This window comes from Miniopterus natalensis, chromosome 4, assembly GCF_054644295.1.
Source record: "Miniopterus natalensis isolate mMinNat1 chromosome 4, mMinNat1.hap1, whole genome shotgun sequence".
NCBI lineage: Eukaryota > Metazoa > Chordata > Mammalia > Chiroptera > Miniopteridae > Miniopterus > Miniopterus natalensis.
Window position 1 is genome coordinate 29,156,246 of NC_142084.1, and position 27,861 is coordinate 29,184,106.

General features: G+C 35.9%; 1 long non-coding RNA gene across 1 annotated transcript in view; it reads right to left on the reverse strand.

The window, feature by feature from the left end:
- Positions 1–27,861, reverse strand: part of LOC107529762 (uncharacterized) — a 172,475-nt gene that overhangs the window by 35,876 nt on the left and 108,738 nt on the right. Inside the window, exon 3 of the long non-coding RNA XR_015714362.1 lies at positions 3,125–3,190. This is a non-coding gene — a long non-coding RNA (uncharacterized LOC107529762). The remainder of the gene's footprint in view (positions 1–3,124; positions 3,191–27,861) is intronic.

Consider the following 27,861-nt stretch of genomic DNA (forward strand, 5'->3'; position numbering starts at 1 on the left):
AATAAATACTAATGGTTCAAAAATAAGTTAATAAAAATAGAAAGCAAACATGCCATAGGATAGGAAAAGTCAAAATCTGGTCCTTTAAAAAGCACATATATTAATACATATAAATATGTGAGATTTATGTATGTAAAATAGTGTGTATACATGTAGATACATACACACTCAAATATCCAAAAATACATGAATACAATACCCTTGAATTAAAAAGAGGTGATCACAAAAGGCCCATAAGGCATTAAGCTCTTAATACAAAGATATTAAAAGAAACTTTATTCCAATTGGTTTAAAAAATGTACTATAGGTGCCTTTTTTTTTTTTTAAGAAAACCCAATTTAGAAAAACAGACACAAAATGAAGTGAAAACTCTGAACAGTGTTAAAACTATTAGAATGAATAAGAAAAAGTTCCAACCCCAATGCCAGAGGACTTTTCCTGAAATATACATTATCGCGGAATACCTGGTGACAGGAAGCGCCACAGACCATGTGAGAGAACAAATCATAGCACCACAGGCTTGTTTGTTTTCACTCTGCTCTATTTTCATTGATTTTTATCTCATTTAAATTTTTAGCAGATATGCACTATTTTTTTTATCATAGCCTAACTTTCTTTTTAACATTATTGATATTCTCAGAAGGAAGAAGATGATTGTACTGAATGGTAGGAGTGTTTCACATTTCAAAATAAGATGAAGAAGCATAAACTTAGAAATTCATTTCTCTTATGGAGCTATTACAGAGCAAGACGAATGTCTTTCCTTGTATTAATGTAAACCATACATATTGTGAGATAAACCTTTCCACATTTCAAGTTATTTTGTGGATAATCATTTATGTGAACTCTAATTAGGCAAGGAGTTTTAGGAAATTTGGAAATGAAACATATGTCAAGGTCTACATGATTACACAGATATAGCACTGCCTGCGTGTATTTCTATTACTATGTGCATATACATCTCTACATCCGTGGCAGCAAAGCATTTAATTTACTATCTTGATTTGTATTTTACTACAATGATCTGAATGGTGGCTGGGGGGAGAATCAAAAGGTAAGTCTCTTGGTCCAAAGGAAAAAAAATTCTTTATATCCCCACGTTATGTTGACCCAAGTTAGGATAACTTCAGTGAGAATATGTGGTCAAAAACCTGCAGTACTGTTGGTATGACTGGAAGTCATAAGTACTCTACGTGTTAGTATGACCTGCAATCTTTCTCTTCCACCTTCAGAAATGAAACATGATCAGATCTGGCTCAGTCTACTCTCAAATTCCAGATGTTCACAGAGTTAGTTTACTATCACCTTCTTAATCACCTTTCACTGGAGAAAGAAGTCAGAGATTGGTCACTTCAGGCAATTGCTGTCACCAAGGGTTACTTTCTCATGTAAGAAACTGGGTGTTTTTGACTGGTTGAAAGCTTGTCCCCTGTTTATATGGCATTGAAATCCTATGCAATGTCATCCATTCAAAGTTCTGACATTTGAAACAGCTTATACCACTCTGTTGGATTATGTTTTATTTTTGAATCAGCTGTAGAAAATATGTTATTTGTCTTCATTTTATAAGACAAATTCCAAGGGCCAAAAATGTAGGCCCCATCTGTTATCAACTATCCCACTATATCTGGATAATGGCTGAGAATAAATTTATACTGTGATCTGGTCAGAAAGGATGTCAAATAATCCAGTAAAGTGTGTGTGTGTGAGTGTGTGTAAAAGGAAACTATTTTTGTTTATGTTATTGATTATGTAATTCATTTCAAGTAGACAAATATGTTTGAATGAATACATCACCATCAAATATTTAGTACTTTGTCCCATACGTTGTTTGTACAGACTACAGTTTGTATATAATTGGCAAGAGTATAGCCTTTCTTTTGGCAATATGATAGTTTGGATGATCACAAAATATGAAAAAAAACTGTTGAATTTGAAATCATAAATTAAAGAAGGACATTATTACGAATTCTACAGAAATAGAAATGATTATACATGAGAACTATGAACAAGTGTAACCAAACAAATTGGTTACATTAATAATGAACAATCCAAAAAGAAAATTAGGAGAATAATTCCATTTACAATAGCATTAAAAAAAAAAAAAAAGACGTACGAATTAACCAATGAGGTGAAAGATTTGTATAATAAAAACTGAAAAACACTGTTAGTAGATTACAAATATATAGAAATTCATCATGTTTATGGATTGGAAGACAATATCATTAAGATGGGAATACTACTCAAGAGATCCAGAACCTAAATCTAATATCTATAAAAATCTGAATATATTTGGCAGAAATTAAAATATATATGTGCTAAAATGTATATGGAATCTCAAGAGAACCCAAACAAGATTTGAAAAAGATTTTAAAACAATCTTGAAAAAGATTGGAACTTTTTGACTTCTGACTTCAAACCTCACCACAAAGCTACAGTAATCAAAAGGATGTACTGGCATGAAGATAGACATACAGACCAATAGAATATAAAAATAACAGCCTAGAAATAAACTTTTATTTTTATGTTCAAATTATTTTTAACAAGGGAGCAAAGAACATTCAACGTGCAAAGGACAATCTCTTCAGTAAGTGGTGTTGGAAAAACTGGACATCAAAATGCAAAAGAATGAAGCTGGACTCTTACCCATTACTATACATAAATTAATTCAAAATGGAGCAAAGACTTAAATGTAATATCTAAAACTATAAAGCTCTTAGAAGAAAACAGTGCAAAGTCTTCACTACATTGGATTTGGCAATAATTTCTTGGATATAATACCAAAGAAACAAAAGACACAAGATTCAAAAATAAACAATTTGGACTTCATGAAATTTTTCCAATTGTGCACATAAAGAAAGCACTATCAACAAATTAAAAAGGCAACGCAGAATGAGAAAAAATTGCATATAAGTCTTATAAGGTATTAATATCCAGAATACATAAAGAACTTCAAAAAATCAAAAATAAAAACACATGGTATGATTTAAGGTTGGAGAATCAGTCAACATTTGTAAATAAACACAACTAAATTGAATTTCTCAGAAATTACTGCTCATATAAAATACAGTATTATACCACAGCAGGTGTCAGGAAATGCAAAGAGTTTGAGATTTTATCTTACCTGCAAACTAACAGGCAAGTTAGTGTGCCACTCTCTCATGGTTGTTGTTGACAGGACATGAGACTCCTGGAAAAGAGACAAAGGTCTTTATTACTTACAGCAATACCAGCAGTTAAGGTATGAGCATTTTCTTGTACTAGCTCCTTGAGCCTGAATCCCACAGCATGCCTGCCCTGTTGCTCAGAGGGTGACACCATTTCTATATCCCAAGGTTATACCAACATCCTTGAAAAGTTTGTTCAAAACAAAGGCAATCAGCACCTCTACTCATAAGAGGTGCAGAAATATGAGGCCCACAGAACACTGTCTCCCAACACATTATAGAACATAGGATCTCTCACTTGCTAACTCTGTGACCTTAGACAATTCTATTAACCTCTCCAAACCTGTGTTTCATCATCTCTAATCTAGTCATAATCACAGCTGGATGGAGTGGTTGTGAGGATTACATGGAGTCTACAATCTACATAACAGTGGAAAACAAGCGTGTGGCACAGTGGAAGCACTCAATGAAGTTTATCTAGTAGAATCACCAGGCCTAGAAAAACAGCTAAGTCTTTTGCATGCTGTGAGGTGTTTGGGCTTAGCCTCCAGGACCTAAATTTGAGAGAAATTTAAAGCTAACAATGCAGGAGGACCTCAACTGACAACAACTGCCAATTGCTAAATGAGTAGTGTGAAACAAACATCGCTGGAAATGTGGGAAAGTTGGTCATAATCAAGGGCATGAAAAGAAGACACTAGGCTTACATGAGTCCATTGACTGCATTATAACACCTGAAAGAGTGAAAAGGCTAGACAGAGGATGGATAAATGAATGGTAGAGACAGACAAACTGAGAAATTGCCACACAATAGATCATCGAAAAGTGATGGCTAGCCTAACCTGCATGGCTCAGCCGTTGAGCATCAACCTGGGATCCAGGAGATCATGGTTCAATTCCTGGTCAGGGCACATGCCCGGGGCACAGGCTCGATCCCCAGTAGGGGACGCAGCCGATCACTGATGTTTCTATCTCTCCCTTTCCCTTTCTTTCTCTAAAATCAATAAAAGATATATTTTTAAAAATAAATAAAGAAGAAAAAAGTGATGGATAGAATGCTGTTTAGTGGAAAATCAAGGAGAGACTTAGGATTTGTCTTTCACAATAAATCTTCTCTGGCTTCTCCCACACATATGGCTTGTCCCACTTTACTGGGGCATCTAGCATCTTTGTCCTGGGTTAAAATGCATTACTAAGTACAACTTTAACCTCCTGATGCAGGAGAAAATATCTAGGATGCATCAGGCTGAATGGCATGCACTTTTTCAGAGCAAGAGTGGTCTGAGTACCAAAGTCTCATGTCGTTAAGATATTCTCAGAAACAGATAGCCGGTGTCAAATCATTACATTTTAATTTCAGCAGGCAGAAACTGATCTTTACTACAGTGAACTGTATAGTTCACGTAGGAACCGCTACGTGAATTTGTAAACTGATTCAATCTTCCCCTTGTGTAATAATTTGATCTCATATATCTGTTTTCAGTATCTTAGCCTTTTCTCAATATAATTTTGGGCTTGAGCAGAGCACCTATAATTAGTAATCTTATTCTTAATTATAGGTTTCAATCAAAGTCCCAATTGTGTTCTAAGAACTGAACTCAGTATTTCACATATGTTTCATATATGTTAGCTCATAAAACTAAACTATTTAAAAAAATAACTCTATTGTACAGCTTTGGAAACCAAAATCTACAGAAGTGAATGAAGTAGCTCTGGTCACATTAGTAAAGCTGAATCTCAAAGCCATTTTTGCATGACAGTGAAGTCCATGATCTTATCTGTATAGTATGAGTGGCTGCTCAGAATTGGCTGGTAAGTAACCTTGACATGGCCATTCTTTGGGCAAATATTAGGAAGTTGATAATCTAGAAGAGAAGCTAGCTCACTTGCTAACCTCCTGAAGGTTCACTCGTAGCAGAGCCACTCCCTACAGTCCGGTTTTCAGTGGTGGCAGCCTGCTGAGACTTTCCATTGACTTTCTGGATGACTAGCCTTTAATTCTTCAGCTCAGAGATTTCCTCATCACTGCTAAAAGCATATTCTGGCAATATCTATCCATCTGTTGGTCTCTTCTGACATAAAGCTACAATAGGTCTTCACCTAATGGCATCAACAACTTAAAGTGAAATGACACATAATGAAGCTAGATATAAACAAGATTTAAGTACCTATGGTATCTAACTGACATAATGAAGAAAAGACATCAAACAAAATGAGCTATGTGAGGATCTGTTGCATTTTTAAAGCTTAAAAGAAAAGTTACTATGTGTTGCTCATTTAAAATATGTATTTTTTAATATTTGCAACTTGATATACCAACATTGATCTTTCCCCACATCATCACACACACAGGAAGCAGGTGAATTGTCTGAAGCTCTCTACTTTAAGAGACACTCTCTAAAGGCAAGAGAAAGGACACCTGCATGCTTGGTAGCCTCAGGAAGTACTCTGAAATTTGTGGGAGTTGATCCTATATTTCATATTTTTTATGGCCTTCAAGGGTCTTACAGAGTTGGTCTAAAGGTAGGCCTTAAAGAAACTCTTGTGCTGATTATATATGTAAGCAAAGTATTTTAATAGATCTGAGCCTCACCGCAAAATAATAAATAAAACATGTAATGCTGTCGAACTTCACTGTTGATAAGAAGCAGCTGAAGAAATGAGAAATATGAAAGCAGACAGAATTTTTGCTCCTTCTATATTTTTTTATATGCTCCATACAGCTCCTCATATCACAGGCTCATTTATTTGTTGAGAAGTTTTAAACCTATGTTAAACATGAACATGTGCCATATTAGAATTACGAGGGGGCTTCATGGATGCAGAATATTTCCATGAAACAGAAACGTTGCGGTTGAAGAAAAAGAAGAGAAGGGTACTTTTATGTAGTAAATTTAGATCTACTAACTAACGTTAAAGACATAAGTGTGCTAAACTGAAGTACATTGCTTTACATTTAGGAAGGAAAAAGAAATGAGTGAAAGTAGTGATGCAAAATAAGCATTTACTCAGAATAAAAATGAATCACTTGAGGTACTCAAAGGTTAGAATATTAGAGAGCATAAAGTACTTGTAAAATCCTCCTAAATTGTTGTTGTACTTCACTTCACAATGCTCACATAAAACTGATTATTTTATACATCCACAAATCCCCATCCCACTACACTTCATGACATTTCTAATTCCTCAATTCCTGTAAAAAAAAAAAAAGATATACTTAACATTTCCTATTCACTTGACTCAGAGGTTTTTATTCAAATTTGCTACCCTTGTCCAATTAATGCATTGGAAAATTTAGTTTTAAAAATATTTATTAACTCAGCTAATTCAGACTGCAGAATTAAAGAGAAAAACAATTTAAATGAGATAAATTGTAGGTGATAATTTGACAATTAAGTTTTAAAAACAGAAGTGGACTAGATAGCTCCCGAAATTTCCTGCGTCAGTCTCAGGTTGGCCGCGACCTGAGTAGACATTAACATCACGTGGTCACCTTCTGGGTCACAGGCAGACTGCCATCACCACAAAGCACTGGTCCATGTTTGAGAATTGCATTCATTCTGCCATTAAAACTAACTTTATTGCTAAAGGTGAACAGGTCTTAAAATCTTAGTGATTCTGAACTGTTCATAGGTTTAATTATGGCACTTCATATAGGCTATAATTAGCAAAGAGCCCTAAATTAATAGGAAAAATTTCTACACAAGTGTCTAGTTTTACATTGTAAACCATTTAGCAGTTACCTGGAGCCCTTTTAAAGGCAGCTTTAAATGATCCATGGCTGGTTTCCAAAATAAATAAATTAAATTTGGCTGTTAGAGAATGTTAAGAGTTAAAAACAATTTTAATGAAAAACAGTGGCGAACTCAGCATGGCTGTGGGCTTTTTGTTTGTTTGTTTGTTTATTAACTTTCTTTAGTGGCTTTGAATGGGACAATGCCTCGGTAATAATTGGAATGCTAGAAGCTGACAATTCTGGACGTGATTTAATTCCCATTTTTCCATCCCTTTATGTTCCTACGACTTTACAAAATCATAATCCAACAATAATATTACTGGGAACACAGATGGCAACAAAGAACCATTAGTGTCTCCGTTCTCCCGTTTCATTCCCTTTGGTTCCTTTTTCCCGTTTGCTTTGACCGATGTTCCTATTCCTGAGAGCTAAACGATGACAACTTTCTGTCATCTTGATTTACAACAAGGAATTGTTGAAAACATTAGAGTACCCAGCGAGTCGGTGGTAACAGAAAGCCATCAGAGCTCAGATGTTCTTGTCGCCCCGGCTCTGAGAGACAACCTATCTGAACCCGGCCAAAGTGTGTCCTTGAGGAAACTGGGGCCCTAAAATGTGCACAGGACCTGGGTTCAGCCCTGAAGTTACTGCTGCTTCCCCAGGAAGCTGTTTGCATGGTGGCTGCCGGCTTGTCTTCCATTGTATGGAAAATCAAGCAGCCCTGAGCCCTAATTTACTGCCAGGGCATTCAAGTTTCATAAAGAAATGGGTGTCTAAGAAAATGTGAAACACAAATTGATGTTTGAGCAGCTTACTGTGGAATATAAATTACTACTTTTGTGTGCTTCTTTATAATTGCTACCTAATTTTAAAAACCTAGATTATTCACATTTTACTATAGTTTTTATTTAATGTAAAACCAAAATTAACCGTATTAATTAAAATCCCGAATTCATCAATTTTACTATAAAAATAAATTAAGCACATTTCAATATAATTTAAAATATATTTATAATAACTATTACAAATATTTATTGACTGGAGAGGGTTGTTCAGAAAGTATGTACAAATTATTTTAAAATTGTGATTATTATTATCCAATATTAATGTAAAAGGATATTTTCTTTAATATGCAGAAAAACTTTGTATTGTAAATTAGAACCAGCCTAGATTTAGTCATTATATTAATTATTGGATATTCAATCTTGTCTTTTACTCACTTTTTAAAAAACTGGGTCACAGAAAATTACGGTAGTTTGACTGATACAGTTTTAAATAATGTCTTAATCAAACACCGCTCACTTTTGCATGTGGGATTGGGGGTGGGAAATCTTTGTTCAAAAACAGATGAATGACCTCATTTAAACCCTCACCAAATGTTTTTGGCTCTGCATTTCTTCATTAGATCCAGATGTTACAGTATTAACTGCCTGTAGCCATTTACACCAAGAATCCATGAATTGACATTTTTGCTAATAATATAGCAAGCTAAGGTTTTTCTTTGTCACTTTTACTTAAAATGGTGGGAGAGATGGATAGTGATGGCAATTCTCCATCCTCATAGTAGCCTATTTCCAAACCGCCCTTTTTGAATGATACTATCAATTAGGAAGTAATGGGCAACATGTTCTTTCAAAACTCCACCGAGTAATGGTCACATGATTTTAAATAAAGAATGAAGGACCTATTTTACTATGGATGCAATTGATCAACATGAGAGCAAATGACCAATGATTTATTACTTAGTCACAAGATTAAACAAAGCTTACATTATAATAGAGAACACTATTCATAGATATATTTATATATTTTCCATACATATATTTATGAGGAATTGTGGTATGACTTCTTACAGAAGACTGAAGTTACTATACTTCCTATGTTTGTATGGCTATTTAGATGACATTAGATGGAAAAAATACTCATTTATCAAAATCAGTAGTGTCTTATTTTTTAATACACGCTTTTTAAAAACGACAGCCACCTGTGGTCTCTACCATGATCTTTCCAAATCAAAAGCTACAATTTTTCTGAGACCTGCTGTTTCTATGGAGACTTTAATTGGCTAAGATATTTTCCGATTTCATATTAGTCTTAGTAATATTTATTTTTCTTTATTTTTGTTTTATTTTAATGACTAACATTCTTTAGTTTCTGGCTCGCTTATTCTTTTTGGAAGTTTGGCGCCAACTGTTCGCTCCACTTTTTTTATCCAAGTCAGAATGCACCAGTAATGAAAAGGCCTACATAGAAATTTTACCTTAAATAAAGTTATTAGTTTTGATGTTTATTTCCATGTGGGAAGACACTTCTTTAGAAATTCTGTAATGTTTACCTCAACAATCTATCCGCAGTACAGTAAAAAATACTATTATGTATGATAGAGTATTCGACATTCATATCTGGCCAGGATCATACCAGCGATACATTTTTAAAGACAGAAAGTGAATTATTGAGAAAGTTAAACATTAACATAGGGAGAAGGCTTAACAGAGAGCGCTGGGCAGCGGCAATGCGTTACATGAGAGGCTTTGCGGAGTAACAGACTCGGCTTCTGACCTGCTCTTCACAATGAATGGGTCCCGGCTTTATAACAGAAAGAGAGAAGTTTGAGATTGGGGATCGACTTCAAAAGTTTTGTGATTTAGTTACTTAAAAAACTCTTAACAATTTAAGAGAGAATGTAAAATAGTACAAGGTAACAAGTTCTCTAAGATTCATCACAAAGGAGATTACAATATACTAAAGTTGAAGAAGAGTCCATAAATTTTAAGTGCTGACCTAAGTAATATTTTGGAAATCAAAATAAAAATCTTCAAAGATGACAAATTGTTTTAAGAAAGCACAGAAAACACATGGCATGAGAAGAACCAGCGCATATATTCTCTAAAATGCTACTCCTTGTATTACCTTGAAATAATCAAAGGAAAGGGTCCAGCCGGGCGTGGCTCAGTGGTTGAGCGTCAACCTAGGATCTGGGAGATCGCGGTTCGATTCCCGGTCAGGGCACATGCCCGGGTTGTGGGCTGCAGCGATCAACGACTCTCTCATCATGGGTGTTTCTATCTCCCTTCCTCTCTCTGAATCAATAAAGATATATTTAAAAAAAAAAGGGAATGGTGTACATGGAAAGTATTGTTAAAAAGAAAAGACTCTTCCCAACAACTCATTTCTTTTAGGCTGACATTTATCAAGGTCTTACTATATGACCTTTATCAAGGCCTTACTATATGCTGTTCTAAGCATGTTAATGTACTAGCTGAATTAATATGCACCATAATTTATGAGGTAGGCATTATTTATATTCCCATTTTACAGATGAGAAAACTGAGCCATAAAAAGTTTAAGTACCTGGCCATAAACTATCCAGATAATTCTATCCCAGAAATGGTGACTCAGGAGCCCAGGCTCTTATTCACTGTGCTGCACTCACCCCATAGCCCTACTTCTGACCTCCCAACCACTGATTTTGGAATATTTCAGCTGGTTGGAATGAAATAACAATTTCTTATTAGAATACAACGTGAATGAGCGACAATACCCCAATTTCCATCTCTCTGCTTCATTTATTCCAGTTCATTTTATAGGTGGTAATATTTCTCAGTCTCACTTATATTAAACTTTGTTGGAACATTTGTTTGCTCACCTCTTTCTCTGAACTGGGTGACTTTTAGCCTCAAAATTAGTTTTGAAACATTCAGATATGTGTTTATCTTTCTAGTTATAAAATAAAAACATTCTTTTTTACCCGTTAGCCTCTTCTGTTTTATTATAAGTAGATCTACATGCACATCAGAAACCCTCACGTTTCAATTTATAATTCCCACACCTTGCATGTAAGGGTCTCAGCCGTATACCCCTCCTCACCAAATTACACACATGTCTGGCTACTGTCACCAATTGTATTTATTACTGGAGGCCTTAACATTGGCACAGAGTTTTAAAATTGATTATTCCCCAAAACTATATATTTAAGATTTTTAAAAATTCACAATCGCCTGGCCGGGCGTGGCTCAGTGGTTGAGCGTCGACCTAGGATCCAGGCGATCGGGGTTCGATTCCCGGTCAGGGCACATGCCCAGGTTGCGGGCTCGATCCCCAGTTGGGGGAGTGCAGGAGGCAGCCGATCAATGACTCTCTCATCATTGATGTTTCTCTCTCTCTCTCCCTCTCCTTTCCTCTCTGAAATCAATAAAGATATATTTAAAAAAAATAAAATGAATAAAAATTCACAATAATAAACTGGCAAGTTAAAAACACTTTAATTAATAGAATGTCACATATCGACATTAATAAAATTGTTAATTATAATTTGAGCTATAAATAAATATATTTTAATTTGAATTTCTATTGGAATATCTTATCACTTCTAAGTTTCTTTAAGGAAGAAAGTGTTTGACTTCCAAAGGGACAACATTTTATAATATAAGGGAATAGGTGTAAAAATCATGGAAAGGAAATCTTTTACTGTGAACATTTGGTTTTCTTTATGCATAATCAATGTAAATGTATACTGTTAAAAAAATTACATTAGTTAATTTGATATCAACAGTAAAAGAGGGAAGCTGCTTATTTAAAACCATGTTTTAAAAATGTATTATGTTAGTCATTAATAATAAAATATGTTGAGATCACTAACACTGGCTATTTTTGAAAGTACGAGTGTATATATACTATGTAGGCTCTAGGAGCATATATACTACGTGAGTTTAATATTTATTGTGGAAGCCTAATAATCACTTCCCCAATCTCAATCAACTAAAAAGAAAATAATGTACTAATGAAAGAAAAATAAATGTGTAAAAAGAAGATGAAAGGAAAAATTTATATGCATTTATTGTGCATCTACTTTATTTACAGCACCACGGTTGTAAAAAATAGGTATATATTTACATTATTTATACATTCATGTAGATCTCTCTATTTTTTCTAGCCCTAAACTGTCTACCAAATACAAGAGCTGTGTTTCTAAATTAGTTCCTGGTTGATATTTTCACCCAGGTTTCCTTTTGACCTACAACTAAATATTAAAATGATCTCCATAGTTTAGTTTAAAAATAAATAAATAAATAAAATAAAATGTTAAAAATAAGAATGATGAACTTGACCCTCTACTTCACTTTTCTGTGTCTTCTTCTTGTCACTAGTATTCTCCCATTCACTGTCTTTGTAAACATCCGATCCTCAGAATCACCCTTAATTTTTACTTTTCCTTCACTTCTTTCTGCTCATCAATTTTCAAGGCCTGCAAAGGCCTTGTCAGTTCCAGTTCCAATGTCATCACCCTAGTTAGAACTAAAACATATTAATGCCTAGATTGTTAGAATAGCATTCTAACAGGGTACCCTAAATTCAGCTTCTCTTTGCTTTGATTGATATGTCATAACACTCCCAAATTAGTTTTATAATCCAGGCATTTTTCTGCTCAAAAACTCTTTGTGCCTCCCCAAAGTCAAAATGATTAAATTTTCAGGCCCAGGGGCAAGTTTATCCCAAAGCTACTGAAAATTGAGCATCAGGGCCCCGTACTTGCAAGGTGTTCCCCCAAGGCTCTGTACTCAATTTCATAATTTTGTATTAGATTATATTTCATCTATTGGACTAACTGAAGTTCAAATATAGTTGCTTGACTACAAGAATGTGTTAACAGACAAACAACGGTTTAAATAGTATGGGGCATCCTATGGGCTGAGGAGTAAGCATGAGAGAAGTGCCTAAGTCTGCCCTTTCCTCAGTCTCATCCCTCTAGGCTGTCTTAATGTGAAACAGCTCAGCCTGGGAGTCTCTGTGTTATGGCTCAGTCTATGGAAATGACAAGGGGATAATTTTGTGATCACTGACAAAGCAGCAAAATGCATTACTCACAGGGTCAAGTATAAGGAATGATTCCATCTGTACTCTTTAGTACTACTGAATAGTTAATTGAGGGCCATGAGGAAACTGGAAAAAATTATCCTTATAAGACAACAATATCCAAAAGTTGGCTTACTGTCTTCCAAACTGGAAAATTCTTGAATGTTTCAATTTCTGAATCCTGTGTCTATGGTGAAAACAAAGGATTTCCAGGTGCAATTTTGACTGTACAGCAATTTTGTCTGACACGCTGACTGTGGAATTTGATGAGAGATTCCTACACTATAACACCTTAATTTCATTTCCAGGTATATATCCTATTGGTCTTAAACTTGAAGTATATGATACAAATAGGGTTTTGTAAAAATATTATCAAAACTTTGATGACCAAAATACGTTTCCGTAATTTTTCTGCCTTTGGTGTCAAGAAGACTAAGAGACTAAAGCTAACTATCCACAAAACTTAACAGAAGTCTGTTTAAATATCCTGTGAAATCACTGCTGTGACTACATCTCCCAGCTTCTTCCTTCAAGCCGGGTCCTGCCAAAGAGGTCTCCCCTGAACATTGAAGGGTTGGCATCAATTTCATGTGTAATTGCCTCCCCCTTCCTATTAGGTAACTCTCAAATGCCTGCCATGAGGTGTATTTTGTATTCTCTCTTTCCTGTACCTTATCAGTGGAGAATATCTGAAGTGCAGAAACAGGCAACCTGTGGGGTCAGCTTTTAAACATGGCCTCAGGGGAAAGTATAACTCATCATATACAATCTCTCTGGTCAGTTCCCTAGAACTGAATTTGTTTATGTTGTATTTAGTTCGTTAAGGGTATAGTTTGGCTAATTCTTATTGTATTTGGTTACTTTCAATGTGTATGGGACATTGCTGATACCATGCTTATGTCCCCTAAGCACTCACCATTCCAGTTTATGCCAGGTGCATCTTACTAAAAATACCTGCAACTCTCCAACTCAGGGCTTTCTGTTGACTAACAGGTGAGGGTGGGGGAGTCAGAAAGTGCTAAGAAGATACTTCCCTGAAACCAGCTTCTAGTCAATGAGAAATGTGAGTTAAAAGATAAATTGCCAAGTTTTCCAACTGTTACAAAACAAATAAATGCTTTTCAAAGCCAAAGAAAGATTTCTGAGTGAAGATGTTTTACTGTTAGCAGGGCATCCCTCTTGGGGTAGGGTGAATAATGGACTCTGAGATGTTCACATCCTAATCCCCAGAAACTGGGAATTTTACCTGATATGACAAAAGGGACTTTGTGGATGTGATCAAATTAAGGATCTTAATTTGCATGAGCACAGTATAATCCCAAAGGTCTCTATAAGAGGAACGCAGGGGGAGTCCAAATCAGAGAGGGTGATGTGATGATGGAAACCGAGACTTGAGTGATGCACTTTGGAGGTGGAGTAAAGGACTATAAGCCAAGGGACACAGGAGGCATATTAGATAGATGACAGATAAGTAAATGATAGATAGATGATAGATAGATAGATAGATAGATAGATAGATAGATAGATAGATGATAGATGATGATAGATAGATAGATGATATAGATAGATAGATAGATAGATAGATAGATAGATAGATAGATAGATGATAGATAGATAGATAGATAGATAGATAGATAGATAGATAGATATAGATGATAGATAGGTAGATAGATGATAGATAGGTAGATAGATGATAGAGATAGATAGATGATAGATAGATAGATAGATAGATAGATAGATAGATAGATAGATGATAGATGATAGATAGATAGATAGATAGATAGATAGATAGATATAGATGATAGATAGATAGATGATAGGTAGATAGATGATGATAGATAGATAGATAGATAGATAGATGATAGATAGACGATAGATAGATAGATAGATAGATAGATAGATAGATAGATAGATGATAGATAGATAGATAGATGATAGATAGATAGATAGATAGATAGATGATAGATAGACAGATAGATAGATAGATAGATAGATAGATAGATAGATGATAGATAGATAGATAGATAGATGATAGATAGATAGATAGATAGATAGATAGATAGATGATAGATAGACGATAGATAGATAGATGATAGATAGATAGATAGATAGATAGATAGATAGATAGATAGATGATAGATAGACGATAGATAGATAGATGATGATAGATAGATGATAGATAGATGATAGATAGATAGATAGATAGATAGATAGATAGATAGATAGATAGATAGATATAGATGATAGATAGATAGATGATAGATAGGTAGATAGATGATAGATAGATAGATAGATAGATAGATAGATAGATAGATAGATAGATAGATGATAGATAGATAGATAGATGATAGATAGATGATAGATAGATGATAGATAAGTATGTAGATAGATATAAGGAAAGAGATTTATTATGCAGGATTGATTTACATGATCATAGAGGCTAAGAAATATCATGATAAGCTGTCTGCAAGCTGGAGACCCAGGAAAATCCATTGCAAGCCTGAAAGCCTGAGAACCTGGGGAGCCAAGAGTGCAACCCCAGGCTGAGTCCAAAGTCCCAAGAACCAGGAGCACTGAAGTTTAAGGGCAGAAGATGATGAATGCTTCAGCTTAAGCAAAGATCAGATTTTCCCTTCCCCTGTCTTTTTGTTCTATTTGGGCCCTCAATAGATTGGATGAAGCCCACCCCTATTGGTGAGGGCGATCTGTACTTGGTCCACTGGTTCAAAAGCTCATCTCTTCTGGAAACACTCTCACAGACACACCCAGAATATATTTTGCCAGCCTTCCAGGCATCTTTTAGGCCAGTCAAGCTGACACAAGATAACCATCACAGGAAGCCACTAGAAGCGGAAAAGGCAAAGGAAACAGATTCTACCCTTGGACCTTCCATGGGAACCAGTACAATTGACACCTAGAAACTGTGGTGACATTGACTTTGGACTTCTGACCTCCAGATTTATAAGAGGATAAATGTGGCCCGGCCGGGCGTGGCTCAGCGGTTGAGCATCGACCTAGGATCCAGGAGATCAGGGTTCGATTCCCGGTCAGGGCACATGCTTGGGTTGCAGGCTAGGCAGCCGATCAATGACTCATCATTGATGTTTCTATCTCTCTCTCTCTCACCCTCCTTTCCTCTCTCTGAAATCAATAAAGGTATGTTTAAAAAAAAAAAAAAGGATAAATGTGTATTATTTTAAGCTACTAAATGTCTGGAAATTTGTTACAGTAGAAATTGCAAACTAATACACCATCCAAGTACAGAATCCCTACAGGCTCCTGAGAGTAAAGTCCAAGGAAGAAAAGGGGTACATCTCTGAATATGTTGATTAGGTATCAATATCTGGGCATACTGATTAGGTAAGGGCTAGGCTGGGTGGAGGGGAGCTGCTCTGCAGGTGTGCTGTCCCTCTTGGGACCCAGCTGTCTCTGCTGCACACATGAGCTTCCTGCCCCAGATGAGAAGAGGCTGATTGGCTGTATTAGGACTCATCACCTCCCCATGGGTGAAGAGGTGTGTTGTACGCATTCTCCCAGAGCTGTTGAAAACAATAATCTGCTCAATATGCACGATTTATTGGCTCTCCCCTTTCCTTCATTTCCCTACTCCCAAATTGGTGTTTCCTGGGATCACTTCCTAAATAAAATACTTGCTCAAATCTTTGTCTCTGGGTTTGCTTTTTGTAAACGCAATCTAAAACATCACAGTTTAAAAGAATATTCATATTAACTAGATATTTTGTCAGGCATGGTTATTAGTTTCTAGTAGAATAAACCAATTCTGGCTGAATGAATGAAGTAAGGAATTTATTAAATAGATACATAGGCACTCACAGAATCTTTGGAAGAACGAGAGAAGAAAGTTTTCAGTTAAGCACTCAGGAACAATTCCCCAAAACTGAACTACAGAACTGGTTTAGTCACAGAACACCTGAAATTTCCATTAGACAGTTTAACTGCTGTCCCTTGTGCCATTTCTTTGCCCTAGAAATTTAATTGAACTCTAACTACTAATGCTGCTAATATAAAAGCTATTTCTGTACTGAGAACATAATGTTACTTATCCAGATGCAACCCCCATGCTACCCAAGAGGAAAAGTATTCTACTATTTCCTGCTCTTTGTGACACTAGCTCTGGAGTCAAGTACGAAGCCAGTGCATATGATTTGTAGGACACAGACAACGTGTCTACTTTCTTGCTGCAAGGGAGGCTGGGAAAATGAGTATCTGCCATTCTTGACTCTTTAATAGTAAGAGGCAATTTCTACTTCCCACCAAAATTCAAAGGTGGAGGATTCCTCAACTACGAAAAGGATCCTGACACTGTTTGACCAAAAATAGTTAAATATAATGATCATTTTTATTTTGAAAATTCATATGACAGTTTCTGTCACCCTTCAAATTTTATAATTCTCAGAAACCAAACTCAAAGTTATTAGACACAATAGAAATTTTAATCAAAATACTAGACCTGGTCAGGGCTGCATCATCTTCCATAAAAGTAAATAGCTCCAACTTCATACGGCAGAGCTGGTGGTCCTACCACGCTTCCTACGAATGCCTCCTGAATCTACAAAGTTGGTCCAAGAACAACTTTCAGAGGGACTTTGGTTGGGCTCACTGAATCCTGACCCTTGCACATATAGAAACTTTAATTATCTGACCATTAAATAGGCTGCCATAGGTTGATTAATATACAAATTCCTAGAGCGTTAAGAGGCAGACATTTAGAACCCACCTCAGATTCCATTGCAAGTACACTCAGAAAGGCCGTGCTTCTAGAAACCACAGAGAATTCTGGCGAGTTTTTGCCAGGGGCACAGTCCCAAAAGACCAGATTTAAGGAAGTTTGGGAATAGTCAGCAGTCCCCAACCTAAGTCCAGACTAAACCCATGCCATGTAAAATCCAGATTTATATTTCATAGGAATCTTCAAGGAGGACATAGTTATTTTATTGATTTGTAATTTCCTCTTTTTTGTAGATTGACTGCTGGGAGCTCTGTGGCACCAAATTTTAATTCTCCTTATTTTTCTTTCAAACCTGAGAGTTTATTTTTCTTTTTAAAAATTTTTTATTAAATTTATTAGAGAGCCATGAGTTAATAAAGTTAAATAGGTTTCAGGTGTACAATTCTATAACACATCATCTGTTTATTGTATTGTGTGTTCACCACCTAAAGTCAAGCCTCCTGTCACCATGTAGACCCCACCCTCATTTATATGAGTAAAATCCAATGTTATTACAGAGATTTTGTAAATCAGTAAGAAACCCCTGAATTCAATTATTTCTTACTTCTTTAATCTTTATTTGTCTTTCATGTTCAACACCTCTTCTGCCTATATTAGGTAACCCAAATTAAAACCAGAGAAGTTATTACCATCTTATCGTATCTTACTGTTATCTCTTATCTTATTAGCACAGGATATGAGATGCACTTAGCACAAGTCCTTATAGGCTTTTGGAGCTGGTGTTTAAGTAGACGTTCAAAGGCAAGTGTTAGCTTTTCCATCTGACTTCTGGCCAGATTGCATTCCCAAATCTAGATGAGTGTCTTGCTGTTCCTCAAAGTGCCATTGTTTCCTGTCTTTATGTATTTGGGCACCCCATTTCCTTTACTTGTCATTCTTGTTACCTCTGTCTCTGTGCACTGCCCACACTCAAGGCCATCTCAAACCTCTCTGTTCCAGTATACCTTTGGTTCTCTCAACCTCTTTTAAGTCATCATAATACTTCATTGACCAACTTACTACATTCTGCCTTGAATTGTAGCTGCTTTGTACTTTTTATAGCCTCATTGCTGATCTGTGGATTACCTGAGGCCTGACACTTTGGGTTTATCTGAGCAGCAAATATCAAGTGAACCACATATTCAAAAGATATTTGCTGAAGAGATTTGAATTGTATGGATACTGAATCAGATACTAATAATAACAATTACATATTTTAAAAAGGAAATCCCACTTTCTATAGGATTCTATAGGGTAGTAATAAAAAAAATACTTTGGAATAAGGCATATAAGATTGAAATTTTGGCTCTAAAACTTACCACCTGTGTGATAAAACACCAATTATTAAAGTTCATTAGGCTTCAATTTCCTAATGTATAAAGCAAAAGTGGGAATGCCTGCTTTTCAGGGCTCCTGTTCCCCAAGTTAGGAGCTAGTATGAGGTAATATATGTCAATCACCAGTCATTTAATCTGGGTAGCTCAGAGATTATAACTATTATTTACATTAATATAAATTACATCCAATAGTTATTTGTGTAAATCCAGCTCAGCTTCCCTCTTCATTATTTAGAAAAGTGGACATAGTAAAAATGAAGTCAATTATTTGACCATTCAACATGCATCACACTGTTTTTGTTTGAAAACTATATAATGATAAACACGTTGTTTAATATAACATATATAATCAGTACAAAGGGTAACTAGACCATTAATTATTAGGTAACTGAAGCATATTTGAAATATGGGCAATTGCACTGTTCTTTAATCAAACACCTAGTTACTAAAGCTGTGCATCTATCTTTATTTTGTATGCCGCTGCTGATTAATGAAAGACAAAAAGCTGAAAAGACACAACAATTTTGCATAAGATTCCTAGAAGTATTCTTCCTTTATTTGGTTATCTCTGTGCTTCTGGAAGGGAAAAATTTTGGATATTACAGTGCCTTCAAATAGGCAAAGGACGGTCATTATACATGGAGAAAGTCAAGGTGAAGTAGCCTAATCCTGTTGGAGGAGAGCCAAAATTCTAAATCACTCCTGGCATTCACGACTCTGCTGTTCTCAGAGGCACCCACATGTGGTGAGTTGGTAAGGCTGCTGAAGACCAGTGGAGGGTGCCTCTGTGAGTGCCAGAAATATTTTTGTTTATGTTTTTAGAAATGTGTTTCCCAAAGCCCCCTGACTTGCCTGGCATATAGTAGAAACTTTAGAAGTATTGAATGTTTGTAGCACAATATTTTAAATATAAACAGTACTCATAAAACTAAAGTTATTGTGATTAAATCACCAGGTAGCTACTTACATACTTAGTTTAGATATTTTGCTACATATTAGTAAAAAGCACAATCAAAATAAATTAAAAACTGCTTATAAATGATACAATTAAACAATAACAGAGTCCTTTCCATTTATTTCTTTTTTGTCCTATACAGCTATTTGTGTTTGTTTGTTTTTAATTTGGTGGTATTAACATGGACTGACTAATCCAAAGAAGCAATTAATACAGCGGACTATCCTTAAGAAGCTTAGGCTGTCCGGCAGGCTAGCTTGGGTTAGAGCTGTGTGTCCTGTGATTTTAATCTGCATTAACGTCTGTGCATGACCATGATAACACTTGTATTACGTACTAATGCAAATTTTTTTGTTTGCCAATGTCTCCATATTTAGTCTTCAACAACCTATGCTCACATATTTAAAAATTCTTTTTCCTTCCTTAAAAGGTTAACAGAACAAAACAGTTCTCTGAAATGCCCTTTACGATTTGGGAAATGTGTTCTTGCTGCTCTGGTTTTCCAGGATGGATTTTTCCATCAGCTCAGATCATTACCACCGGTGTTTTCATTGTTACAGTTTAACAGCTTGTGACATTTGTGAGAAGGCATTTAGCAGTGAGCGGCTATAGTCTATTGCCTCTGATAGTTCCTAATTTGTTCATCTCTGGTCCCCTTCTCGTTGACATTGCTGCACACTACAGGGTTATTTGAAGTCTGTTGTAGAGTTTGTTGTACAAGTAAAATACTAATATGCTCTATGTATGTACAGGGTGTCCCAAAAAATGTATACACATTTTGAATGATTATAAAGTCAGTGTTTATTAACATACAGTTCACTTTCAAAACTGAAAAGAAACTACAGAAATGAATAATTATTCTTGTCAACGCCTGTTTTCAAACTGATGGCCGTTTCTGGTCCAGGCACTGCTGACAACTCGAAGCAATGGAATCGCAAACATCAAGAATCATTTAGCTTTTCTGTATCCCCATAAAAAAGTCTAATGGATAAATTTTCTTTGTTCAAAGCTTAGTCTGGCTTCACCCATTATTTCAAATCAGTTAAATCTGAAGAGTGAAAATTCAGTGAGTTGCCAGCTGTTAAAGTGTGTATACATATTTTGGAGAATACACATACACACACACACACACACACACACACACACACACACACACACAATGGTGACACTAATCTGGCTAGAGTTACTACCTTAGTCAGACTAGACTAGTTCTCATTTTGCAAATGAATACTTAAAGTATAATAGTATTGTTTCTGAAACTTGGTATATTTCCCAAGGTCCCCTGTAATGGTAAGATCTCTATTATGTGCCCAATATCCAAGTTTCCAAACGACAAAGGGTGGATTTATTTGAAAGTGGTTGGGGGTAGTTTTTCTGCCGTTGCTCTTTCTTTGATATCCACCTCATTAGTTACATACATTTCTATCTTCTTAAATTGCTCTTTAGTCTCATCTACATTTAAATTGGACACAGGAGAAATTATGGCAGCAACATCTGGCTTCAATGGCACAGAAACAGTTATATAACCAAAGGTCATAAATCACACTGCGTTTTGTTTTATTACACGTGCTATTTGAAGCGGTCGCACCAGATACACCCAACAGAAGGAACAGCAGTAGCAAACAAATTAGTCCACGCTGCAAAGAATTAGAACCAGAAATCCAAATAGCTTATCACGTTCACTTCAGTTACAGTCTGGCTGATTGAGAATTTAAACTACGAATTTATAATGATATGGGAGATCTCAACTGTTTTTCCTTTTTTAAAAAAAATACAGAAATAATATATGTACATGGCAAAAACATAATTCAAACAGTAAGAAAGGCTCAAAATGAAAAGTCTCTTCCTCTACCCTTGTCTCTTCCTAGAAAATACACCTGTGAGTTTCCAGGTTACTTTTAAAAAGACTGTGGTATGCACATACCTTTAATTATTGATGGGTCGTTTTTGACATACGATTATTTCCCCACTGTAAAGGAAGATACGTTTAACTCTTACTACCTCTGCCTCCCTTGTTTGCTCTAAAGGCTTCTGTCTTTCCTTTGCAGGGAACATTTCTCCTCAAGATGTGTTTGGAAGGCCTAACTCTATTATTTGACTCTTTATTGCAATTTATAAGGTAAGTCTGTAGGAAAATTTCCCCAACATCTATTAGACATGCACTTGATAGAATAACAAAATCATCAACATGCGTCGCATACAAACCAGTTCCTCATTTACTTGTCCCTCCGCCCTCAGTGGAGGGTGCAGATGTTGTGACTAAAGCAATGGGCAGCCTAAGTGATTACGTGAGTAATCCTTGGATATCAATTTATTCATATTACAAATAATTATAATAGGCTGAGTGATCTCTAAAATATCTAATCGCTTTCATGTTGAATTAGTGAAAATAAATTCATATGATAGACTTTGGTTTTCTAGCACTATTTTTAGGAATAAATACCCTAACCAGCTGTTCTATAAATCTGATTGAGTTAGACTGTATATTTCTCCAATGAAGTTAATTAATACTAGAGTTTATAGAGCAATGACAGTTGCCAGATTATCTAAACAATTTCTGTTTTTTCTCCCTTTCCCCGCCCCCTTACGAAGTTAACTTCTGGTCACAATTTAGCTTCTCATTAAGATTTTTTCACAGGAAATTGATATTGAAGAGACAATATTTTTTCCATAAGTAATAATAAAGTCAACAAATATTTTTTCAGGATCTATATTATCCAGGTATTGTACTAGATGATGGAGTTACAAAAATATAAATTAAAAAATTGAGAAAAGCTAACTTATTCCAAGGAATTATAATATAAAATGGCAAATACAAATAAAAATATGCACAGAGTTCTCTGGGACTGAAGAAAATGGACCTTGATCCAGACAATAGGAACAGAGTGAGCAAAAATGTGAAAAGGAAAGAATATTTTGCATTTGATTAGCTGCACGCTATTTGGTGTTGTTGGAACATACAGTTTGGCGTTGGGGATTAACATTGAGGCTAAAGGGCATGAGAAAGCATTCCAGTGCTTACAAAAAACCGTATGCTAGACATAAATGATTTTCCTACAACTTCTAATTTATAAAAAAGGTCTTGCTATTGATGTTTGGACAGGAGAAATGGTGATTGTGATTGGCATTTTCAAAGCAGTCTATGATAAATCCAGTAAAGATTTTACTCATTCAAAAAACTCAGCAATGTAAAATTTCCATAAGTTTTGGGTAGATGTTCAAATATGTAAAAATGACATCATGAGAAAGACATTTAAAAACCTCGCACACACAATAATTGATTCAAGAATAACTGAAGCTGTGCGAGCCAGCACAGCCATCATTTTTCTCTCTGAACTGCAAGATAGCAGTCGCAGCTGACCACCCACAAGTTTGATCAAGCTAACAACTGCCTCTAAATGTTTCCTGGAGTCCATGACTTTTCACGGGTAAACCTCGATCTTAATTTCTTGTCTGCAAAAATGGTCATTTGCATTTGATCAGACATTAAAAAGCAGTAAAAAAAAAAAAAAAAAAAAAAAAAAAAAAAGTCTCACCAGATTTAAAGTGGGCTTTAGCTCTATTCTAAAACTGGAAAAACTATGTTGTTTATTAAAACCATATTTTCCAATTAAGTTCTTGCAAGGGTTCAGATTGCATCCAGCCCTGTTGTGTAGGGTTATTTCAGGAGGTGCTATAACTTTAAGAAGTGGTGCATGCTCAGCTCCAGACATGAGTCTCTATGACAAATTCACATTTTCATTTGATCATGTAGTAAATAAGAACATAAAATCCTCCACAAATGGCTAGAATTAGAGTTATATAATCCTCTGGGTACTCTTAATTTGGAGAAGTGTGTCTTTTGATCATTTCTGGGGAATGAGTATATGATTTTTTTTGTGGTATTACTTATGAAAATATTTAGGACAAACCTCAGCTATATACATTTTCGATGTATGTAATATATATTTAGTGGGTTGTGCTCCACATTTAATTTTTGTTTTTCAGACTATACTATAAAAGCATCTATTGTTCTAAAGATGAAATTGGAATTTGGAAATATGATAATTCAGCAAAATTGAATAATATTCTTTTTCTGTTTCCAAATCTCCATCTTCTCTGCTATGCATTCTCATTTTTATAATGTAACCTCTCAATGACATAAACTGGGGTGATTACAATCCTTTTCTACGCCATTTTAAAGGATGTTTTTTCCTTCCTTGAGTGAGCTAACACAAGGATCTTTTGGCTTTCCTTCTACCTTTCTTACAATTTCTTCTGGTTTCCTCTTTTTCTCTAAGGACATGCTGGCATTCTTGACAGCTCAGTCCTGGGCCCTTAGCTATCTTATTTTCATGTGTGGTGTTAACGGCCACCTGGAGATAGATCATCTGTCTCTATGGAGACCTTCCCATACACCTCTTCACTTAACCTCCAATCTGCCTCCCAATCTGCTGCATGGTCTTCTTCCAATGTTTACTGTCTTAATGAGTAGTATCGCTATTAACTCCACTGCAAGAACAAAACATAGACATTTTTCTTGACGTGTTTCAAGTACGATCCATTAATCCAGTCCATCAAAAGTCCTACTGTAGTTGCTGCTTAGACATTTTCATTTTACTTCTGCATATTTGAAATTCCCAGTTACAATCATCTCCCTCTTGCCTTTCTTTATCTTCAGTCTGTCTGGTACACTTTTGGTTTCCAAATCACAAATGCATTCTCTGCATTTCTGCCAGAACAATATCGCCAAAATGTAAATCTGAATATCCTTCTTTGCTTAAAACCCTCCGATCAGTTCTCTCTGTCTTTTTGATAAGGGCAGACTTCTTCAACATGTCCTAAGAGTCCTCACCTGCTCTCCTCTCCACCTACTAATTTGGTCTCTTCTTAACTATATTTTCTGTAACCATTTTCTCTTCATACTTCATGACTCTGTTTCATTCTTCATAGCTGTGATGCTTCTATCCACCATGGGTATACTAAAAATGCTATTCCCTCTCCTTTATCAAAGTGCATTGGCTACAAGTAATGGACAAATCCAACTCTATTTGCTTATTCAACGGCAATTTATTATATTCTGTAACAAGTCAGGGGACATTCAGAAAGGGTTAATATTAAAGCTTGAGACTCTTCCAGGCTTTCTCCACTATCATTCTCACTTAATATGTCTCCTCTTGGGTAATCATCTCTCAGGAGTTAATGATGGATGTAGCAGCTCTGGGATTCATAATCTTACCACAGTACTAAAGATAAAAGTAGGTTTTTCTCTTCCCTGTGTCTCATTTTAAGATTCTGAAGTCTCCTGTATAATTTACCCACAAATGTAACTCGTCCAAAATTATCTTATATACCTATGAATGAAACATCAATACAAGTAATATGGGGTAGTCCAGGACCTTCCTTGATACTCCCAATCCAATAAAACTATATTACATTGTGTAAATGTACCACATCACACATACTGGAATACTATGAAGCTGTAAAAAAGAAGGATTTCTTACCCTTTGAGACAGCATGGAGGGACCTGGAGAGTATTATGTTAAGTGAAATAAGCCAGTCAGAGAAAGACAAACATCACATGATCTCACTTATATGTGAAATCTGATGAATAAAATTAAGTGATAAACAAAATAGATCCAAAGACATGGAAGCATGGAATAGGCTGAAGAAAGTCAGGGGGAAGCAGGGAGGCAAGAGATTAACCCAAGAATTTATATGCATATATGCATAACCCACGGACACAGACAATAATGCGGTGAAGGCCTGGGGAGGGGGCAGGTGCAGGGTGGAGGGGGTCAATGGAGGGGGAAAAGGGGACATGGGTAATATTTTCAACAATAAAGATAAATTTAAAAATAAAAACTAAAAAACCTCTATTACAGGTTCTGTGAAGCCTATTCCTATGTACTGAATTCAGTACGCTGTCCCTTGTACTGCCACTTACAATACTGGAGAAATGATCACTGCATTTAATTATACATATATAAAGCTATTAGAACACATCAAGTGAGGTTCTTAATGACTAATAAAAAAATAACATAAATATTATAGTTAGAGATCTAGGTTTAAATTCAGTTTCATAATCTTCAAATTGGCAAGAATCATGACTTCCAGGATAGCAGGTTCAGGGGGTCTACAAACCCACTCCCCAATCAAGCTGACTAAAACTGTGAAAGAATAATTTAAAGCATCTGATATTATACTAAGGGAACAATTATTCAAGAAAATTATTAACATTCAGTAAGAACACCAAGAGTCTGGGGTATCTGAGCCACAAATGATTCACAATTCCCCTTCCCCTCAACTCAACTTGATGGAAGCTATCCTCAGGGTTTGTGTGGCAAATAGATAGGCTCTCCTTCCTCTCGGCTCTCAGCTAAGGGCTACCTCATCTCAACCCTTCTAACTCCCATTTGAAGAAGCTAATTTCCTGGAGATCTTGGCTGATAGTCCAGGGGCTCCCTTACTCAACCTACCCCTATCCAGAGTATAGAGACTCTATCCTATTTGTCTATAGTGTATAGAGGCTATGCCATATCTATAAAAACTCCACCTGAGGCCCTACACAGATCCTTGGCATCCCAGGTATAATAAACCTTGATTGCCTTGTTCTAGATGGCTTAGGGTAGAGGTTCTATGCTGGGAGAGGCAAGAAAAAGATACCAGAGGCTACCACCCCACCCAATACCCAAAATAGTGGCTAAGAGATTTTGGTTAGTAAGGAGAGGCAGTCCATAAGAAAAGAAAGATCAAAACTCTCCTCAAAGAAACTGATTTCATGGAAAGTTCAAGCTTAAGGGTGCTCTCAAAAATAATAGCTCCTCCTAATTAAAATCCACAAGTGTAATCAAGTGGGTCACTCTTTCCATTTCCAGGTCAGGAGCAGTGGTTCAGACATTTTTCCCTGTGGGAAAGACAGTCCATAAGAACATAGGACTCTGAAACTCTCCACAAAGGAAATAACTTTATTTGTAACAGTGCGGAGAAGTTCAAGCCTAACAGTGCTCTTGAAAATAATAGAGATTTTGGTTGTAAGCAATTAAGAGGAAGGTGGCAGCATCATGAGAAAAACAAGCTAACCTCTAAGCAGGCTGGTTTACAAAAAGAGAACCAGGGAGCGGGTTTTGCTCAGTAGTTAGACCGTCAGCCTGCAGACAGAACGGTCTCGGGTTTGATTCTGGTCAAGGGCAACATACCTCGGTTGCAGGCTCGATCCCTGGCACTGGTAGGGGCGAGTGTGGGAGGCAACCAATGGATGTGTCTCTCTCACACTTATGTTTCTCTCTCTCTCTCTTCAACTCTCTCTGAAAAGCAATGGAAAAATATCCTCTGGTAAGGATTAAAAAAAGAGACAGGGAAAGGGACAGCTAAGTTGAGCCCATCTGGTATCAGAATAAACCTCTAAGACTGTCCTCAAAAACTACTCCTGCAAAGGGGCCAAATTTTAAATGGATCAATTTATGCTCCAAGGCATTGTCAAAAGCAGTAAAACAATCAACTCTTAAATAGAGGAGTTGGGTGTAACACCAAATGGGACAGACAGCTTAACAGAGAGAACAGAGAAAGAGACAGTAAAAATTAGCCCTGCTAAAACCATTGCCATCCTAAAGTGAATGTGCACATGCCTAAGACTTTGAGGATTAACACCAAATGATTCATTCAGCTAACTTTGAAGAAATTGACAACCTGATTTTAAAATTTCTATGGAAATTCAAGGAACCCAGAATAGTCAAAACAATCTTGAAGGGGAAAAGCAAAAACTCATACTTCCTAATTTCAAAACTGGTACAGTAATGATACAATAATCAAAACAGTATGGTGCTGGCATACTAGTCATATAGATCAGTGAAATAAAACTGAGAGCCCAGAAATAAACTATCATAGTTACATAATGCACATTCTGCTCAGGCACACAAGATAGATTATATGTTGTGCCACAAAACAAGTCTTAACAAATTTAAGAAGATTGAAATCATATCAAGTATCTTTTCTGGCCACAATGTAGTATAAAGCTAGATAGATATCAATAACAGAAGGAAAACTAGAATATTTACAAATATGTGAAAATTAAACAGCATATTCCGGAACAACCAATGGGTCAA